At 41.3% G+C, this 6,942-nt stretch overlaps 1 pseudogene across 1 annotated transcript; it reads left to right on the top strand.

Annotated features, from left to right (window-relative positions):
• Window positions 1-424: 424 nt before the first annotated feature.
• On the top strand, window positions 425-2,126 carry LOC308640246 (xaa-Arg dipeptidase-like; annotated as a pseudogene). Its single transcript has one exon. The product of its transcript is annotated as a xaa-Arg dipeptidase-like (transcript).
• Window positions 2,127-6,942: the final 4,816 nt, after the last annotated feature.

Here is a 6,942-nt window from a genome sequence, read left to right as displayed (position 1 = left end):
ATTGAAAAACGGTTATGTTTTTATGTGTTTTTGTTCCTTAACATTAAAAATTTTGTTTTGTATTGAATACTCAATGCAGTTATGAAACAAACACGTGTCCTCCAGGATAACTTTCTTTAAAGTTTTATTTAGCATTGACTGCACTAGTAGTGTTCTATAGGGCTTAAGAGAACAAACATTTATTCTATGACAAGACCTTCCCAATCTTGGTTGACAGTATTATTATCCACTCAGAAAAAGGCAAGTATTTTCATTCCTATTTTTCACATATTAAAATTAGACTTAAAGATTATTTACTCAACATGGAAAGTTTACTTATCCAAGTTAAGTCATCTGATTTGAATAAAAGTACTACATTTTGTTTTTCAAAGTGATTTTGACTAAGACTATAGCAAGGAAAATATTTTATCTTGTAAGCTTACCTTATTGTCAACCTCCAAGAAGGCACTCCTGGTCACCATCTCCCATTCCAGCCCTCCCATAGTCTTTTTCAAAAACAAATAGTGATGGCTTATGTAATCAGTAAGAAATGAATAGGAGGAGCAAGTGCGGCGGGGCGATCGGTGCAGTTGAGCGTCCGGGCCGAGTCCTGAAGGGTTTCGGGACCTGGGCACGATGAAACCCGAAGGGGAGCGGCCGACGGTCGGGGCTTCTCAGAGCTGGAGCTGCTGAAACTGTGCGCGGAGGAGCGTATGGACGAGGCGGCTGAGCGGCTGGGGGCCCTGAGCCAAGCCATCTGGAGCGAGCCTGAGCTGGCCTACGAGGAACACCGTGCCCACCGTGTGCTGACGGGCTTCTTCGAGCAGGAGCAGCCGGCCGCCTCCTGGGTGGTGCAGCCGCACTATCAGCTGCCGACCGCCTTTCGCGCGGAATGGGAGACACGGAGCGCCACGCGGTGCGCGCTGCACTTGGGCTTCCTCTGCGAGTACGACGCGCTGCCCGGCATCGGCCACACCTGCGTTCACAACCTCAGAGCCGAGGTTGGGGCGGCGGCCGCTCTGGGATTGAGGGGGGCCCTAGAGAGCCTCCCTGGGCCTCCTCCGTCGGTGAAGATAAGTGTCCTGGGAACCCCTGCAGAAGAAGATGGTGGTGGCAAAATTGATCTAATTGAAGCAGGAGCTTTTAAAAACCTCGATGTTGTTTTCATGGCCCATCCATCCCAAGAGAATGCTGCTTATCTACCCGATGTGGCCGAACATGATGTGACTGTGAAATACTATGGAAAAGCATCTCATGCTGCTGCTTACCCCTGGGAAGGAGTCAATGCCTTAGATGCTGCTGTTCTTGCCTACAACAATTTGTCTGTGTTAAGACAGCAAATGAAACCAACCTGAAGAGTTCATGGTATAATAAAAAATGGTGGTGTAAAACCAAATATCATTCCCTCTTACTCTGAATTAATTTATTACTTCCGTGCACCCTCATTGAAAGAACTTCAAGTTTTGACCAAAAAGGCAGAAGATTGCTTCAGATCTGCAGCTTTGGCTACAGGGTGCACAGTAGAAATTAAAGGTGGAGCACATGATTATTACAATGTTCTACCCAACAAGAGCCTATGGAAAGCTTACATGGAGAATGGAGAAAAGCTGGGAATGGAGTTCATTTCAGAAGATACAATGCTGAATGAAACTTCAGGATCTACCGATTTGGGAAATGTTTCTTTTGTGGTCCCTGGAATTCATCCATATTTTTACATTGGATCCAACGCCTTGAATCATACTGAAGAGTACACTAAAGCTGCAGGATCACAAGAAGCTCAGTTCTACATTTTGCGAATAGCCAAGGCTCTAGCAATGACTGCATTGGATGTTATTTTTAAACCAGAATTGCTGGAAAGAATCAGAGAGGACTTTAAATTGAAACTTCAGGAAGAACAATTTTTAAATACAGTAGAATAAAAAGGAGACTTAGGAGTGGTTTATGAATCATTAAGAAGTGATGATTTTTTTCTTTAATCTTTTTTAATGAAGAGAACATGCTTGTTTTGAATCTTAAAGAAATCAAATTCTTCTTACCTGATATGTAAGAACAGGGTATGGTGAAAACATATTCACTCATATCTAAAATGAAATTTTTGGGTGAATCTGTACTTGATGGAATTGTGGTATTTCAGGGGTTGGTAGGTGATACTGCTGCTTAAGATGGATGGTACATGATTGCCGCGTCCGGCAGAAATGGACCGAGTCCGGCGGGAGACGTCAGGGTTAAAAGATTTCACAGGACACCAAGGTTCTTCATCCAGGGAGAGTCTGTCTTTATTATCTCAGCTCATACTTATATATTTCTTTCAGACAGAATGGAAAGTTACTGGTAGGCGGAAGCAAGGACGGAGGGGGGCAGGTGGTCCTTGTCGACTCATACTAAGCCTTCAACCAGGAACCTTATCAGACCCAAGCAGGTCGGGACGTTCCCACATGACCATTATAGGCTGAATATGAAAACAGACACCACAAATCTTTCAAGGCCTTGGGAGCTGGCCTCTTTGACGTGCACAACAAGAAACCAGGGCCAGCACCAAGCCCCGGGGGCCAGGGGGGATCCGAGCCAGCAGTTCCCCCTCTTTTGTTTGTTGCACGTCAAAGGGAATCAAGTAGCCCCTGTCTTAGGTCGTTCACTGCCCTTACAGTGCTTACCCGTCTCTGGGGAGGCCCCATTCCCCTGTCTTAGGTTGCAGTGCAAGCGTGAAAGTTGCCCGTCTCTGGGTACTACAAGATCAGCTCGTTGTTGCCAAGGCGTTCAGTGGTATCTATTCAGCCAGTCATTATTGGGTTTTTAATTGGTTCCGGTTCGACAAGGCATAGAGTCAGAGGAGAGGAACAACAAAAATAAAGAAGGAAAAGGGGGTAAAAGGAGGAAGGCATGAAGCAGGGATCATTGTAGAAAAATCATCTTCGAATTGGTCGGAGACAAACTTCAGCAAGATCATCCTTGGTTTGTAGGCGTTGATAATGGACCTGTATTGGCTTAGAAGTCAGAATGTTAATTTGATCTTTAATAAATTGTGTCATTCTCTTGACAAGGCAGGGGCCTACAGCAACTATAAGGAGGAGACCGAAAAGCGGTCCCATATTGTGAGTGGCGGCATCTGCTTTAGCATTGCCTTCCGCCAGAGGTCCAGGAAGCTCTGAATGTCCTCGGATATGTCCAGTGAATAAAGGATCTCGTCTAGCCCAAACAAGAAGCTGAACCGTTTGTAATTGTTCCATGATAGTAGATTGCCTGCCAATATAAGGGGCTGTTTCAATAACTAAGGCTAAATTGTCAACATAGAGACTATCAGTATACACATTAAGTGGGGTGGAATTGTAAAGTTTAAGAGCCATAATTAGAGCCTCAACTTCTGATCTTTGGGCAGACAGTTTAGGAACAGGGTGTCGAATTACTTGAGATCCATCAAAAACAACAGCAAACCCCCCTTTTGCTCCGTCTGTATAAACAGTCTGAGCTCCTGGGATAGGTTCCCTTTTAATAATTTTAGGAAAAATAATAGAACATTTTTTAAGGCCTTCTAGAAGTTTATGTCGGGGAAAGTGATTATCAATTTGACCTTTTAAATTACAGAGAAAAAGACACCAAAGATCATGTTCTTGTTGTAATTTTAAAGTCATATCCTGGGTATAAGGCTGAATGAGAATGTCAAAAGTTTTTCCAAACAGTGCATCACCCAAATATTTGGCTTTCCAGATCAGATTTATCACTAGTTCATAAAAGGGAGTTATCACCCGAGAGTTAGAAGCGGGTAGATGGACCCAATAGATGGGACCTGTTTGCCAAAACACTCCAGTAGGAGTTAATTTTGATGGCAGGATTATAAATGATAGGGGTATAGAATAATCTATCTGGGTAACCTGTATGTCTTGTAGGGCCTTCTCTATTAACCTGAGTGCCTTCAAGGCTTTTGGAGTAGGTTTTTACAGGGAGGTGGGTGAGGGGTCTTTTCTCAAAAGGTCATACAGGGGTTTAAGTTAGTAGTTCAATATACTTAATGTTTAATCAACAATGTGAATTTATTTACCAAACTTAATCTTTATCTTAAACAGTAAGAATTATTAGGCAATAAGGATCTTTCTTTAAAGAAATAAACTTACATTTTAATAGGTGTTTATCATGTCAAAATATGGACAAAATTTTTGCTCACATTAGTATAGTTAAATTAGGAAAATAACCTGAAATACCCTTAAATTAATTATAGTCAGTTTAGTATATATAAATCTCTTTTTTAATTGTTCTAACTTTTTACATCATCTGTTTAGATACCAATATAAAAATCCCCCATTTTTTTTTTTTTTAAACTTAGGAGAATGAATATAAAGACCTTGTTTTACCCAAAGATGATTTCTTTCTTCTTTTTAGGATCCATGTGTGCTTTTTCTTTGTTGAAGCATCTTTTTCTTTTAAAAAGAAAATATACTTTGGAACAATTTCTGAAAACCTTAGAATCTATAAACAAATTATTATACTTTGATAAGAAATATCAATGAAAATATAGTTAAAACCCTTAGATATTCTGTAGAAATAATTATAATAATTTATCATCTTATGAGTTTAAACAGTAACTTTGAGAATTAGAAATTACTTGGTTGTATTTTCACTTAAAAGCAAATTTACAGTAAACACATTTATCTCAAATATCTGTAACTGAAAAGGCAGAGTATCTTGATAAATGTAAATATAAAACATAAATTATGGGCTTCCTGTTGAAGAAAAACAATTAGGCAGATATATATTAACTAATCAATTAGGCATGTGCTAATTAATTTATAGATTAACAAATATAGGTTATTTAAATATCTAAAAAATATATATTTAAGAATAAGAACTTAACTTATAATTGTATTAACTTTATGTAACCACGTGGTCTTAAAATATTTGGATCCATTTTAATTTATTTTTAACTAGGAGTGCACTCTTTTATGTGACGTCACTTGATGTAACTGAAATAAGATCCTTGAGTATACATTTTTATTTTTATAGTTAGCAATGAGAATAAGGATTTTTTGGTCATCACAGGAACTTTGTCGGTTTGTTCCTGTGGCGAGTAAATGCATCCTCATAACTTCCAAAATTAAAAGTAAAATATAAAGAAGCATATTTGATATCTCTCATCAATAGAACATTATTTAGTAACACAACTACAGAGAAAAGTCAGGTTATTTAACTTGGAACTAGCTTAAATTTAGGACTGTAACATAGAAAGCTGTGGAATTAAATTTTGTCTGAAAAAGAAATCTTTCGTTAGCATTTACAGGTAGGCATTTTTTTTTTTTTTAAAATACAGGCTCTGAGCAGCTCCAGTAGAAATCTGAAACACAGCAGTACAGGTTAGTGGCTGGAAGGTGGGACTAGAAGTCCTGTCTGAGTGACTGTGGAAGAACCAATCGGAAGCCCCCAAAAGTGTGGAAGGTGGGACCAGGAAGCCGCTCTTCGGGCCAGGCACCCCATGGTTACCATGGTGATGCAAACAACATGGAGTCCGCTGCTCATTTTGGAGGCAAAAGTTCCCCAAGTTTTCCTAGCCGATTACATTTTGTTTGATTTTGTCTGCATTTTTCCCCGCCTGGCTAAGGTCTTACTGCGGTAGCAGCTTGTTCTGTCTCTGTACCGCCCCGTACACTCTGGCTTCCGGGCCCGGGGCGGGCCCCTGTTCCCGTTTCCCGACGATATGGGGTTTCCATCAATGTCCCATCTGGACTGGCATTTACTACCCCAGTGTCTGCCTTTACGGCAGCGGGGACAAAGTCCAGGTTTATCTCCGCTAGGATTGTTATGAAATTCCGGGCAATCTCTTTGTAGGTGACCCCTTTTGTCACATTTAAAGCATTCCCTCAGGTTAACCCCTTGATTGTTAGATTTTTGAAAACCAGTCTTAAGGGCCGCGGCCAGAACTTGACCAGTGATATGGGGCCCATCTATATCCTTGCATGCTCTAATCATATCATCAACACTTTTGGCTCGTGAGGACTTTATGGCATTTTGGCAGTAGGTATTAGCATTTTCATAAGCCAATTGCTTAATCAAAGGCATGGCCTGTTCCAGGTTTGGGAATATTTTTCCCGCTGCCTGCATTAGGCGGGCTGTAAAGTCTGAATATGGCTCGGAAGGTCCTTGAGAGATTTTTGAAATTTTAGCCTCTGTTTTGGAGACGGGTAAGGCCTTCCAGGCATGCACGGCAGCTGCGGCAATCTGAGCGTAAACGCCTGGGTCAAAATTTATCTGTTGGTCAATGGTGGCATATTGCCCAGTCCCCGTCAACATTTCTGCATTCCTCTGTGGATGACCTGCATTCTGATTAATTTGGGCCAACTCACGGCATCTCTCATGATATTCACTTTTCCATAACAAAAAATCTCCTCCTGATAAGACAGCCCTACAGAGTTGTTGCCAATCACTAGGAGCCAACTGATTAGCTGAGAAAGACTCAAAGAGGGTTAATGTAAAGGGAGCATGAGGCCCATAATTTATAATTGCCTCCTTAAGTTGTTTGATATCTTTAAAGGCTAAAGGAAATGCACTCTGGCTAGCTGTCCATCGGCATCCAGGTTTTCAATTACTGGAAAAGTTTGGGCCGTCTTAGGCTGCCACTGAACCTCTCCCCCCCCACCTTCTGGGGTTGTCCTCGTCCCAATTGGGGTTATAAGGAGGGAGCACAACAGGGATCGGGGCCGTAGGTGCTTTAAATCTTGACTTCTTCATTCGACCCTCTAGTTCCTCTATCTCCCTTTCCAGTTCCTCTTCCTGCCAGCTGTTACCATGGAGCCCAGCTAGTAACTCCCTTATCTTAGAAATGTACTCAGCACTGTGAAGCCCAGCTCAAGGCCAGAGGCCTTGTTTACATATTTTTGTGAAAAACTAGTAAGGGAGTGTCCAGCGCCTGGAGTGCTAATTTTTTCAGACAGTAGCCAAATAAAACAGGGTAATATGAAAATAGGAAATTTATCCACA

Source organism: Spermophilus citellus (genome assembly GCF_964194105.1).
Source record: "Spermophilus citellus genome assembly, contig: SCAFFOLD_91, whole genome shotgun sequence".
Taxonomy (NCBI): domain Eukaryota; kingdom Metazoa; phylum Chordata; class Mammalia; order Rodentia; family Sciuridae; genus Spermophilus; species Spermophilus citellus.
Note: the sequence above shows the minus strand (reverse complement) of the source record. Positions and strands in the feature narration are given on the sequence as shown.